General features: G+C 40.8%; 1 long non-coding RNA gene across 1 annotated transcript; it reads left to right on the top strand.

Moving 5' to 3' along the window:
• Positions 1 to 2770: 2770 nt before the first annotated feature.
• Positions 2771 to 12054, top strand: LOC125693494 (uncharacterized). The gene is made up of 2 exons (XR_007377125.1): positions 2771 to 2818; positions 11579 to 12054. It is a non-coding gene; the product is annotated as an uncharacterized LOC125693494 (long non-coding RNA).
• The last annotated feature ends 860 nt before the right edge of the window (positions 12055 to 12914 follow it).

Genomic DNA, 12914 nt, shown 5'->3' with positions numbered 1-12914 from the left:
TTCATAATGCCTTAGAATGGTAAATTTTGACATTGATAAACGGAGATCAAATGCAATAAAAAGATGATGACTTCTCCCAGAAAAGTGGAAATAGCAACTCACCTCTTCAGTATCACTGTGCAGAACAAAGAAAGACACTGATGTATTAAATGGAAATAGCTGCAAGGTTGTTACATTTAACAAGGTTAATACATTTGTTATACATTTATTATCTATTTGTTTACATTTACTGTTTTTCACCTCTGACAAAGCTGTGATTCCAAAGACACCACAGAAGATGCTACAGCCACGTTAAAACAAAACAAAGAGCCAAAAAAAAAAACAACCAACAACCAATGACTGGCAACTTAGAACATACCCTACCTACAACTATTCACCAAGTGCTGAGAAGTCATGCCCTGGAAACTCAAACAACAAGGCATCAGAAATCACCACCGTATAAACTCTTTCAGTCCTGAAAGGTCAGTCCCTAATTAGGATGATGAATAAAAACATGGTCAGTTTTGCTATTTTTAGGAGCAGTTTTCTGAATACTAAGTTCATCTCCTACCCAGATACTGGGAAACTCCCTCCCCCTTCATTAATCATCTGAAATGATGATTAAAAAAAACGCTTCGAGAATATTTGTTGATTACCCTGGGAACTTTCAGCACCATTTTATGCAAATCATCCTCCGCTGTAACCCTGCAGTATCTCTGTGTTTGTGCACACACTTACATATACTCATAGTGTATGAAAGGGACAAAATATGCAAAAAAGCCCTTCTGACATTCCACAAAATCTTACAGGCATATGCAGTAATTTTTTTTTCCCTGTCTCAGTGTGTCTTGGCACCTGTCTGCACTTCTTAAATACTACTGCGAGCCTCAGCCATGCCTGTTTGTGTGTGTATGTATGTATGCTTTGTTTTCTTTTCTATCTGGGTCATTAACTGCAGTAACTCAGCTCATGTGCAGCACATCTGGTTTTCAGTATAGTCCTGCTTTTTCTCGGCTTAACAGCTGCATTGATTGAGGCATGAAGCTGTGGCTGAATTGTTCTCCACCAGTGTGACAAAGGCCAAACAGCCACCTAGGCTCCCTTCTGACCTTGCTTGCTTTCCTTCTGGTGCCAACTCAGAAAATTAACATCTTGAGTGATTGATAGCATGCAATCAGCTGCTGCCAGGACTACTACCATCTTGTTTATACTGCTGAAATCTGGCTGGAAGGCTTTGGCTGGGCTGCAAAGTCTTACTTCATTCCATTTGGGGATTTCTGTCAGCATTTCACACATTCTGGGAACCTTCATTCACCTGGTAGACACCGCCTCTAGCACTAAAATTTAACCTGGGTTGTAGAGTCTCCAGTGACAACCACAGCATTATCCATGGTAATTTTCATCTCAGATCTAGTTCATAGGCAGTGTTTATTATTTCTAGGGCACTGTGTGTGTCATAGCTTGCTTTATGGCCAAGGACAACATGAAATACAGGGCTTGAATCCTTCAATCATTTGTGCTGATATGAGCTCCTGTGATCTTTCTTTGTCTTGTAGGGCTCTGCTGGATCATCAGCATTTGGGTCTGTGCGTCTTGAGCCAGGCAGAGCACAAGGCTGTATGTAGACTGGCATGGATATGAGTTGAGAGAGGACGAGATGTGAAATCCTTCAATATGACATGGCTGCAGCTGTTACCATACTGGCAGTGGTGATACGGTGGCTGTTAAAAGAAAGTTTCACTTAATACTTTTCTGGTTACACTAATGCAATCCAGCCCAACTAACTTCTGGCCCAATCCTACTTATGCCTTTCTATTACTGTGGATGAAAAAGAAGATGGAGAAAACGAACATCCCAATTTTGGTTAACTGTCAATGCTGAGCTGAATGGGTGCGGGATGTGGTACTGAGGAACCACAGAAGATAGGATTCCTTTGAGAAAAATCAGTACAACTGCAGATGATCCCAGTGATGATAAGATAGGAGGCACAGACAGCACATTTCTAGGAAACGTAAAGATGACAGGCAGGGACCTGTTCAGCTACCAACAGGCTGATAAAGGAGGCATGGTAAGTTTTTTCAGGACAGAAATAGGGCTTTTCTCTGGAGTCTTATGGGAAACTCCTTCTGAGACTGCGGGCAGCACAGATGGAGGCACTAGTTGCCCATCTGACAGATAACTTGACAAGGAGACTGGTATCAGGGGCAGGAGTTTCATGATGAGAATAGGTTTACAGGGAAAAAGGCCCATCCACGTCCTGAGGGAGACAGAAAGCAGTACAGATGTAGTAATGGTGGGGTTAGAGAGAAGATCCAGAAATGGCTGACATGAGCTTTATGGCACTATACCGCAGTGAACTGAAATATTTTTAGCTAGTCAACCTACATTAACAAAGCCAGGCTGCTACAGTCAAGGCTTTCTTGTTGCAAAGACATTATGATGTAGCTTTTGGCTAGGATAAATCAGATTAACCAGCAGCCCAGTTTTAGTGGAATTTAATCTATGCTATTCCTTCCCAATATAAATATGAGCCGCTGTCCTCTACTATAAGTATCTTTATCTCTCAGAAAATAGGAGGCAATTGGTCATCTCTTCTGTAAGGGAACCATTAGGTCACAGCTTGAACTGGTGATTGAGCATTTCATGAAGGGATGTGGCTGGCCCAGGGAGCACAGGCAAATTGTTTACACCTGTGCTGCCCACCTGACCAGAAGGGGTGGAACCAGGGTGAAACCACTCTGGGCTCGTATAAAGGACAGCTGCAGAGGGAAGAATCTTTTTTGGATGTAGGCTGCTTGTTGAAAAGGAGTGTTGTAGTGCCAGAGAGCTTCTTCACTAGGTGAGTGAGTACAGCTTTTTTCTTTATAGAGTATTGGTCTGCTTGTGAATATCTGGTATTGCCAAGAACCTGCCAGAAGCATTTTGCATCTCTGTGAGTAGAGCATCTTTCAAAATGTATGCATATAGGAGAGAGACAAGGGCATCTAGTTTAGTGTGTGATAATACTAAAGCCCTCAAGTACTGGTAACCTTTAGTGTTTTCAGTTCTGTTTTTGTGCCTTCTGTCACTCTCCCTGGCTGCCAGAGTTAGCAGCACGTGCACAGGTTTGGATCATCCCTCTCTGCTTGACATTCAGAGAATAGCGAGTGATTATAGCTGTACTATTTACTCTTGCTGCCATGCTTTGGTAATATTTGCAAAGCTGTTACCCTACTGGGTTCTCAGCTTAGTGCCAATCTGAGAAAAAGCCTCTGAGGTTTCATTTACTGTTTCATCTCCTTGGATGACATTATGTTTGATGGCTAGAAGCTGGGTATTACTGCAGGCAGAACCAATTAGCCAAGCCCTTTTACATCTGGCACATGAGAAACTGCATGCTAACATAGCTAAATAGCATTTGACCCAGAGCCTAATCTTCTATGGACAGCAACTTTATTAAGAATGGCTGAAGAAAATCCCCCCCAAAGCTGTGATGTGCTGAGATTTGCTCTGCTCAGCCATTCTTACAACTACTCAATTGCTGACGGGGCCTTGGGGCATACCCACACAGTCACTCCAATGGGTTTTACAGCCCTCTCAGCTGTTGCTTACTACCATCTTTCAGCATGGTGCCACGGGATGTTTGTGTAAAAGGCTCAAATACTCATTTCCCTGGAGGTTCATTTGCACTGTGGTATCTCAGACTTGGAGCCTACCTTTTTAAATATGTTCTATGGGATTTGCAGTGTGTAAAGCAACACGTAGTGGTTTATGAGAAGTTTCCTCTGGCAGCATGTGCAGCCAAAACTTCTTGAAGCAGGGAAGTTTATGTGTGGGGGGTGAGAGCTAATGTTTTTTGAAGCTTTTTTTCTGTTGTGTTCACTGCCTGCTTAACCTAGATTCATGTGGTGTGTTAAGTCTGAGTGAAATAGAATGCCTAAAATACAAGAAGACAGTCTTGAGTAGCTAAGGAGAAGATCAAAAGAAGTGTGGTTTTGATGTGATGACATTAGCAAAGGTCTTATGAGCTGCATATCATCAGTCGTGGTAAAGTGTCCAAATATGCATTACTCTGTGTACTAACTGCAGTCTTCTTCTTAACCAAGACCTCTCTGGATTGCTTGACCATACATGGCACATCAGAAATAGTCTGTTAATAGGTGACGTACTCTAATGGCTTATATGACCCTGCTGTTGGAGAATATGGAAGCCTATAATGTTATTATTCTTTACCTGTCCTGCCAGGATGACAACTGTGGATTAGGACACAGAAAAAGATTGCACAGTCAAAGTCTATAGTCTGCTGGGAAGGAATGGTTTTAAAATGAGACAGGGGAGATTTAGGTTAGGTATTAGGAGGAAGTTTTTTCACTCAGAATGGTTACTCATCGGAACAGGTTGCTTAAGAATGTTATGGATGCTCCATTCTTGGAGGCATCCAAGGCCAGGCTGGATGCGGCTCTGGGCAGGCTGGTCTAGTGGCTGGCGATCCTGCCTATGGCAGGGAACTTGAACCTGCATGATCATTATGATTCTTTTCAACTCAGGCCATTCTACGATTTTACTCAGTGTGGAAAAGGGACCTTGGAGCTGAGGTCTAGCATTCTTTGCGTTAGGCTAGTTGTTGTCTCAAGAAGCTTCATGTACAACTGAAGAGGGCTGAATGGGTGTAGGATGTGGTATTGAGGAGCCTGTTTCTTTGTGTGTACAGCAGCAGATCTGTTTGCTATTCTACTATGGATTATGGAACAGGCTCTGTTAGAAGGCACTCAAGTCTGAATCCTAAAAGTTTGTAACTCTTTGCTACACAGCTTGAAGGAATGTTGAATTTGGATCATTACCAGTTGTTTTTTTGGATGTTGGTTTTCTGCTACACTGTTTCAATCCAAAAAGTTACCATTACAATGCCATCTTTGTCTGTATGTTCCTGTCATTTTTTTTAAATAAATTCATATTCTGAAAAGGGAGAAAAGCATAGCATTGTTGCAGTATTGTTTCTTGGTCTGAGTAGATTAGCTTAGAGATATAACAGTTGAAAAATACTGATTGTAAAGTGTCATTGCAGCTGTATTATAGATATAAGGTTTGACGCAAGTTCCTCAAAGCTAATCAGGACTTTCAAGTAACACCCTCTGCAACTTTCCCCACAAGTAGAGCTGAGCAAAACTGCATCAGCTTAGAGCTTCAGGTCATAGCTGTAACAGATTCTCATCTGACCTCAAAACAGTTGATTTTGAGTATGCTTAACCCTTAGACCTTGGATATGTGGATCAAAACCAAAGAAAGCATTTACAACAGAAGTCCATTCACCATTAATCTGCGTAGTTTTCCTTGGGAACTGAAGAAAAGAAAGCTGATTTTTTTTTTTTCCTCGGTCAACTTTGAATTAAGTGCACAAACTCTTTAGGATCAACAGTGTTAGAGGCAGGGAAATTCTACAGTGGTATATTAATCAGTCTGGCATACAAGGCATGCACCCTTATTTCCTACATGTGAACTGCTTAATGTGATTTCTTGATTAGTTCTTTAGATGCTAAAAAGATGATGAGTGTGTTATATTCTGAATATAAAATCTGGTGCTGGTGGAGGAGGATTTTAATCAAGATTAAAATCAGTAGGTGCCACAAGAGTAGAAAGAATAACAGTTGAAAAGGGGAAGTGAATGCTAGATGAAAATGCCAGAACCTGTTTATTCATTCATTTAAAGCTCTCAGCTTACATTTTTGAAAAGAAAGTGTGCAGAGGCAACAGTACTAATAAAAAGACTAACAGGGCATGCTATACCTGGTATTTAGAAAAAAAAAATCACTGAGTTTTTGCACCCACTTGGAATGAATTTTTGACTTTGCCTTATACTCTGTTATTAGCTGATTACAACACTTTCATGTGCTAAAATTTCAAATATTAGGTACTGAGATCACATTTCAGTCAGCCATAGAATAACAAAACTAGATTGGCACAGAAGTGATAGTGTTCAGGAGCATCTACTCTGAAAGCATCCAAGATGTCCACTGCTCTGCCTACCCTGGTTCAGAGCAAAACAAGAGGACAGGAATTGCTCTGGCAGTCTTCTGTGGACATTTATGGCTCACATGTCTGTTATTCTTTCTCATAGTGGCTTTGAAGTTCTCGGGACATATGAGCTCTAATGTGTAAGACAGTGCGAGTCACTAGAGAAAACCATGTTAGCAGTAACTCTTGCTTTAGACTCAAAAGCTGTTTCTACAAAGTCTGCTGCTTCCTTGTCCCATCAAGTCTCCAGCAGGTTATTGAAAGTCCATGAACAGGCAGAAGGTATCTCTAGCCACCAACCCAGAAAGATCTTCCTCTTTCAAGACTACGGCTCTCATGTGAGAGGAAAAAGTCACTAGTTGGACCCGCATCACCACAGGAAACCCCAGCTTTAAAGAGTTCTCTTAGATCAATAGTGATATGAATGCAGGCAGTGGGAACCTGACCCTGAGTCACAGAAACATCCTGTTATCTCCAACAACTTGAATAGAGAAAGCAAGCTGCCCTGGGTATCCAACAGCCCACTGAGAGCCTGCTTACTTGGCAGGCTGCCTTTTTAACTGGCTGTATCCCCAGCAAGTTCCCTTCAGATCTGAGAATGAACCTCCTATTCAGCTTCTGCCTTGTAGAAGAAAGAAGAGGTCACCTCCACACTTCAAATCTCCAATAGACAAAGCAAAGGAGCTTGGAGACTCGGTGTTTATGTTAAAGCTAAACCTAAACAAGTAAGCAGACAAACTTCAATGTTGAGTGTGGAAAGTGACCAAATCTTTGTTACCCAACCCAAAATGCTATGAAACATCTGGCAACTTCTTCCAGGGGAGTATAACCATTAGTTGGCATCTCCCACAGAATCCACACACTTTACGGGAAGAAAGCTTCCCTGACTATCCAGGTCCCTACAAGTTCCCTAGCAGTGAGTCCCTTTGGCTCTAGGTGGAATACAGCAATCCCACAGCACAAGTGAGTCTCTTCATCCTCATCTGCTGTACTCAGATGTGAAAGTCAAGGCTGCCTATCATTAAACCAAGCCATCTTTTCACTAGGTAATCTTCACATTTTTTTCTTCTGTTGTTTATGCTTTGGCAGAAATTATATTCAGAAAAGGCAATACTGAAACAATTTAAAGTGTCTTTAAGTACTTTCAGGAATGTTTTTCCTCCTACCAGTAGCATGCTCCCTGCTTCCCCACTCTTCTGAATAACTTAAAGCACCAGACCCTCTCTTCAAATAGCCAAAGCTGTCTTTTTTCCTTCTTGCAAATCATGCATATACTGGTGCTTTATTACGAAGGCTGACCTAACTATTGAGAACGAAGAAATAATTGATTGAGATCAAAACTCCTTCCCTAGCTTGATTTAATGGGAATTATTTTATGTATGTTAAGTTTTAATAACTGAAAAGAAACAACCTGGCCGGACTGGCTGTTATGGGGAGAGAAGTCACCTCAATTATTTGCATCCCTTCACTGGTGGATACAAATTCTATATGCCAATTATACAGGGAGAGCAATGTACTCCATTACAGGTGGTGTGCACAAGCTTATACCAATGAAAATTGTCCTGTTAAAAGTTCATTGAAAGCTGGAAGAACCCAGCTGCTCTCACATCATCAAGCAGCATCTTGCAAAACAAAATCCCTGTGAAGCTATTGACATAACCAGCATCCCCATCCTCTTAACTGCCTAGCGTCATCCAGCTTGGGGAGAGCACGCTCATGCTAAGAATGCTCAATGCAGCACAGAATCCTGGCTTCTGACTCGGAAAGCTTTAGTGGTTCCCAGTTCTCCTGCTGTTGTGCTGCAGCTCTCAAATTGCCTTTGATCAAAGGAGCTGACTGTATTCTATTTCTCAATGAAAGATATGTGGTGCTGGATAGAAATTTGACAGAGATTGGTCATGCTCTCCCTTCCTATTTATGAGGATACCACTCAGGATCACAGTGCTGAGATCTAAAAGCTGAAACATTTAAACCCAGTGTGGTTTGCATGCAAGCACCATAAAAATGTGTATGGAATATCCCATAAAAGATTGCTTTAAAGTGCCATGCCAAAAGTTGAGTTAAAAAATCAGGCCAATTGTCTGGAGATGATGGCAGTGAAATCTTCCTCTGAGCCTTTCTGTTCAGCCACCCTATCCCAGTGCTAACTGACACACAGCTTTATGAACTACTCTCCCTTTCACACCTGTGTAATATGGTACTGGTGACAGCAGCTCAGTGTTCACTGGAGCCAGCAGGGCCTTTGATAGTCCTCCATGAATGCCATGCGCCCATCTCATGCCTCTCACCCCTCCACTGCATACATTGCTGTGCAACTCTTGAAGAGCTGCCAAACATCTGCAGCTCAAGCCCTGCGTACTATAAATAATTAGCCTTAAAGATACCTGAACAACACAGTTTGCTGCCTGAGGACTTGTAAATGTGGATGGTAAAAATAATTCTCTTGCTGCTTGTAAAATGTGTTTCTTATTAGAGGTCTCTTCTGACCCCAAGAGTGCCCACACTGTATTTCTCTCTGCCTCTCACACTCACACGCATGCGCTTATGACTGCACATACTTTGTTCATTTCTAAACCTGGCAGCTGTAGCAGCAACAGCAGTTGTAGACATTTTGAGTATTTATTCATCCCCCACATGTTGGGAAAGTCTTTCTTTGGGGCTTCAAAATAAGATCCTTTGCCCTCGTAGAAAGAAGAATAAATATATAAAAAAGAATGCTACAAATTTGGCAAAGATCACGTTGCAGCATCAATCCAGACCCTCATCAGAGGAAAACAAATAACAATGTGCAGATTTTATGAAAAGCACAAGAATGAGAAAGCTGTTTCCCACAACTAAGGAACTTAAAGCCAAAAATAAGCAAGCCTGCACTCCAGCTCTGGCTGTGGTAATGAGCTGTTCCTCCCCAAGAGGACCATGGAGGACTGTTTGCTTTGCCCTGCATTGCACTTCGAAGGGCTGCCAATTTAAAAGTAATAGATTGTTCTGACTAAAAAATAAAATGTTTTCTGCAGTAGTCAGTGAATCCTGATCCCCTCTTTGCCCTGGGTTTACACATTTCCTAAAGAAAAACAACATTTTTATGGATGTACACTCATCTGTGCGAGATGCCTTCTGTTTGTTTTTTTTTCCACTACACCATTGTTCAATTTCCACAAAAATGCAACATCACTTGATCTCAACTTTAACATTCCCTGGTCAGAACTAAAGGCAGTTTAATGGTAAAACAGGGCACAGAAGGAGCATGTGTTGTGATGGATACAGAGAGGACTGCAGCTCAAAGATTTTGAGAAGAAAAAAATCTTTTTTTACAGTTGTTGGGATTGTAATCACTGAGCTCAAGCATAAGAGGGAGATGTGGTCACATAACAGGGCAATTCGGTGTTTAATCCCATTCTTTTTACTCTTAACTGAGGATAGCATGAGATCAGATTTTTCCCCAAATGAAAACATGGAATATCTACTGGTTCCACTGAGGCTACTCTGATTTATGTTGGTGGAAACAAAATATTGTCTGACTGTAGGGGCTTTAGCTTTTAAAAAGAACTTACTAGAGGAGTGAAATATAGCCATGGAAGATAAAAATAATAGAGTCAAGTTCCCTGCCCTGAGTAGATTCAACCCAAACAAGAATTCCTGGACTTGATGCTGAACTCAGAGTAAGCTATCAGACCATATTTGCAAGATGTTCAGATGATTACAGTGATTTCCATGCTCAAAGCGATGGGATGATACAATATAAACCAAGGTAAACATTTCTTTGAATGTTCTTGGACTATTTCTGTTTTCTTTCTACTTGTTTATTCCCTTTATCACTGCTGTATTTTTTTCTTTTTTGAATGAAATGTTCTCCAGCTCATGAAAGAAATATCTCTACTGCAAGATTGACTACTAATTTCTAGCAGAACTCCTTGGTGGATTATGATTATTAATCAAATTTGACATTGATTTTCAGTTTTGATACTTGTAGCAACCTGATCTCAGCAGAAACAGGCACCTTTACATTGTCTTCCGATATGGAGTGTGGTTACAATCAGTCTTAAGACACTGTAAACCAAGATCCTTATCCCACAAGAGGGGCTTACACAGAGCTTTGACTGCAAGTTTGAATTAGTTATATTAAAAGTGAACATTTTTCAAGCAGTCAGACAAGTTTAAATTCCACTGGAGCCAAAACATTTTCAGCTATATAACAAAGAGCTTTTAGCACTAATAAATGTCATTTTCCTCCTGTCTACAGTATGTCACTAGATTCCCCCAGTCTGAAATGAAACTGCTCCTAAAGAATGCTAACAGAGTCCTACAGTGCATTTTACCTCCTTGGACTTCTGAAGATATTTAGCGAGGGTAATTCAGGAGTACATTCCATTCTCTAGTGCTTATAGGGTCATTTTTCTTTGTCCTCAAGACCACATTTGCCTCCTTAATGAGGTGAAAGAGATGGCTGAGATGGAGGGGATCCTGAGCACATATCTCATTTCTACCACAGATGAGGCTAGTAAATTAGGCTCACCAGGCTTCACAGGGCCAAAATCAAAGAAGGAGGCTACAATGTGGTAACTTCTATTTTCAGTGGCTCCTTTCAGCTCCTGTCATTCCAAACACAGTTCCTCTTCCTTAGGCTTGCTGCTACCATATGAACATGTAACTCACCTTTACAGAACCAATGTGGTTAAACCAGGCAGGCATAGATTCAGCTGCCTTGAGCCATCTGCTTGTAGGCCTCCCTCTGCACAGGTATAGTGTCACACATACCAATAGCTTCCACCAACCACTGTGCAGAAATGAAATATGGAAAGCTGTAAATCACAACTGCGTTGGGTTGGGATACACACATCTAAGAAAATGAACTGATCAGAATCTAAATCAAAAAGTGCACAACCTGTCTTAATGTAGCCAAAATATAATTCCCAATCTACCATCATCTACAGCCTGAACTAGTAAGAGCGTATTACCTCACAGAGAATTAATTAACTTGGCTGAGTTTAAGCCCATGCCTCACAGGGCCTTTTGGTGAGCTGTCAGGAGTGTTGCCCCAGGCATATTATTCAGTGTAACCCTGTTAGTGGAGAGTAAAATATAACATACCAGAAAGCAGCTCTAAATGAAGATGAAAAATCTGCTTGTATCCACTAAATGCATGCAAGTGAATTTTTGTGATAAGACTGTTTAAGCATGCTGGTATAAATATCTGGTATGAAGATATTACTGTTTCTGAAACATTCATTTTAATGATTGAAATCTTCCAGGCTCAGCCACTTTCTCAAAATTGCTTGAAAGTTTGACCAAAGTATTCAGCAGCTTCCAGAGTACAGGAGAAACAAAAGCCTTCTCCAAACTTACTTTAATAATAAAAATCTCCTTCCTCTTTTATTTTAGTATCATTAAATGCAAATACGGTACAAGCTTGCACCAAAATAACAAAAAGAAAAGATTTAAAATTATTATTCTCTTCTATTGAAATTGGGTCATAGATGGGTTGTAAGATGTTTTCTTCTACACTAGAAAAGACAAGCAAGAGCAAGTTCAGAGAATACAATTTAAGGAAAAGAAATGCCTTCCTAGAAATATGGATTACAGATTCTACGTTCTCTGTCTTATCCCCCAGCCACAACCATGAGACGAAAACAAACCCAAAGCAGTCAAAAAAGTCACGATGAAGAATTATTTATGGGCACAAATTCGGCGTCAACCTGCCATCTACTGGAACTGCACAGTGCTCCCAGATAGGAACCTGAACCGTAATCAGACACAACAGAGACCACAGGCAACTTTGGAATAAAGGGCATCCAGCATTTTTGCACCTGTTTCTAACTTCAAATAAAAGAGGATAGCTCCAAGTTAGGGTGGTGGCTCTTTGAACTGGTGGCTTAAATGTTGGCCAAGGTTGCTATGGAATTCAAGATCATCTGAAGGTAATATGCAGCATGAAAAATGCTGGGACTCTAGCTGGACACAAACATTGACTTATCTTTTGGCAATGGCTGCAGCAGGGAAGCAGAGGAAGAAATACATGGAGGATTATGAAATGCTCAAATACTCTACAGAGCTAGCCTGAGGATGTGAGTTATATTGATCCTGTGTTATTATGTTCTGATGAGACCTTTCACGTGTCACAGGGAGAATAGTGAATTCAGGCAGACACATACAGCAATATTTTATTACACATTTTATGATTTTTCCCTGAGGGGAAGGGGAGTTTAGTTCTATTTCAGATCATGCTGTGCACATAAAAGGCATGAAGTTGCCTTTATGTCATCTCCTGATACAGCTGTATCACCTTCCTACTGAGAGGGGGAAGTTCCTTTGAGGAATCACAGCAGTCACACAAATGTGAGTTGAAACGACTATGTGCTGGGGCCAATTGCACAGTACATCCAAGAATGGCTCTTATAAGTAGTTAATGGGCCATTTTAGCCCATAATGAAGTATTTCTTAGCACAAGGAAATCTCAGACCTACCATTTTCTACTGAATTTATCCATGAGATTCTTCCAAGCGCTTTACTCATCCTGTTCCTGGTAGGGCTGAACAAGAGAGAGGCTAAATTCCAATCTATATTTAGATATATCAAGTGTGACTTTTGCAACGTTGGATGTAGAAAGATCTTTAGTTCAAGATTTCTGTGTCCCAGTCCACCAAGCCAGTCTCACTTTCTTTCTAACATTTCTTGCAGAAACAAGCTGTAAATGAGTATAGCAGCACAACTGCTTCTGTGGAAAATGTGTCATCTTTTATTATTTACTCTTCAAAAGCTTGCAATTTAACAAATTTAAAATGTTCAACAGTACTTATTGCATGGAAAGGCTGGTAGAGGCAGATGTGAATAAGGCAGGTAGTAATTGGTAGTATCTGGTGATGAGAAGCTATTTTCTGTTTAAAAAAAAAAAAGTTCACCTTTCTGGAAAAAGTAAAATTATGTTTTCAGAATTTGAAGCAGATTCC

The sequence above is a fragment of the Lagopus muta genome, chromosome 5 (genome assembly GCF_023343835.1).
Source record: "Lagopus muta isolate bLagMut1 chromosome 5, bLagMut1 primary, whole genome shotgun sequence".
Classification (NCBI taxonomy): Eukaryota; Metazoa; Chordata; class Aves; order Galliformes; family Phasianidae; genus Lagopus; species Lagopus muta.
The sequence above is the reverse complement of the archived record's forward strand: the minus strand, read 5'-3'. Positions and strand labels throughout refer to the sequence as shown.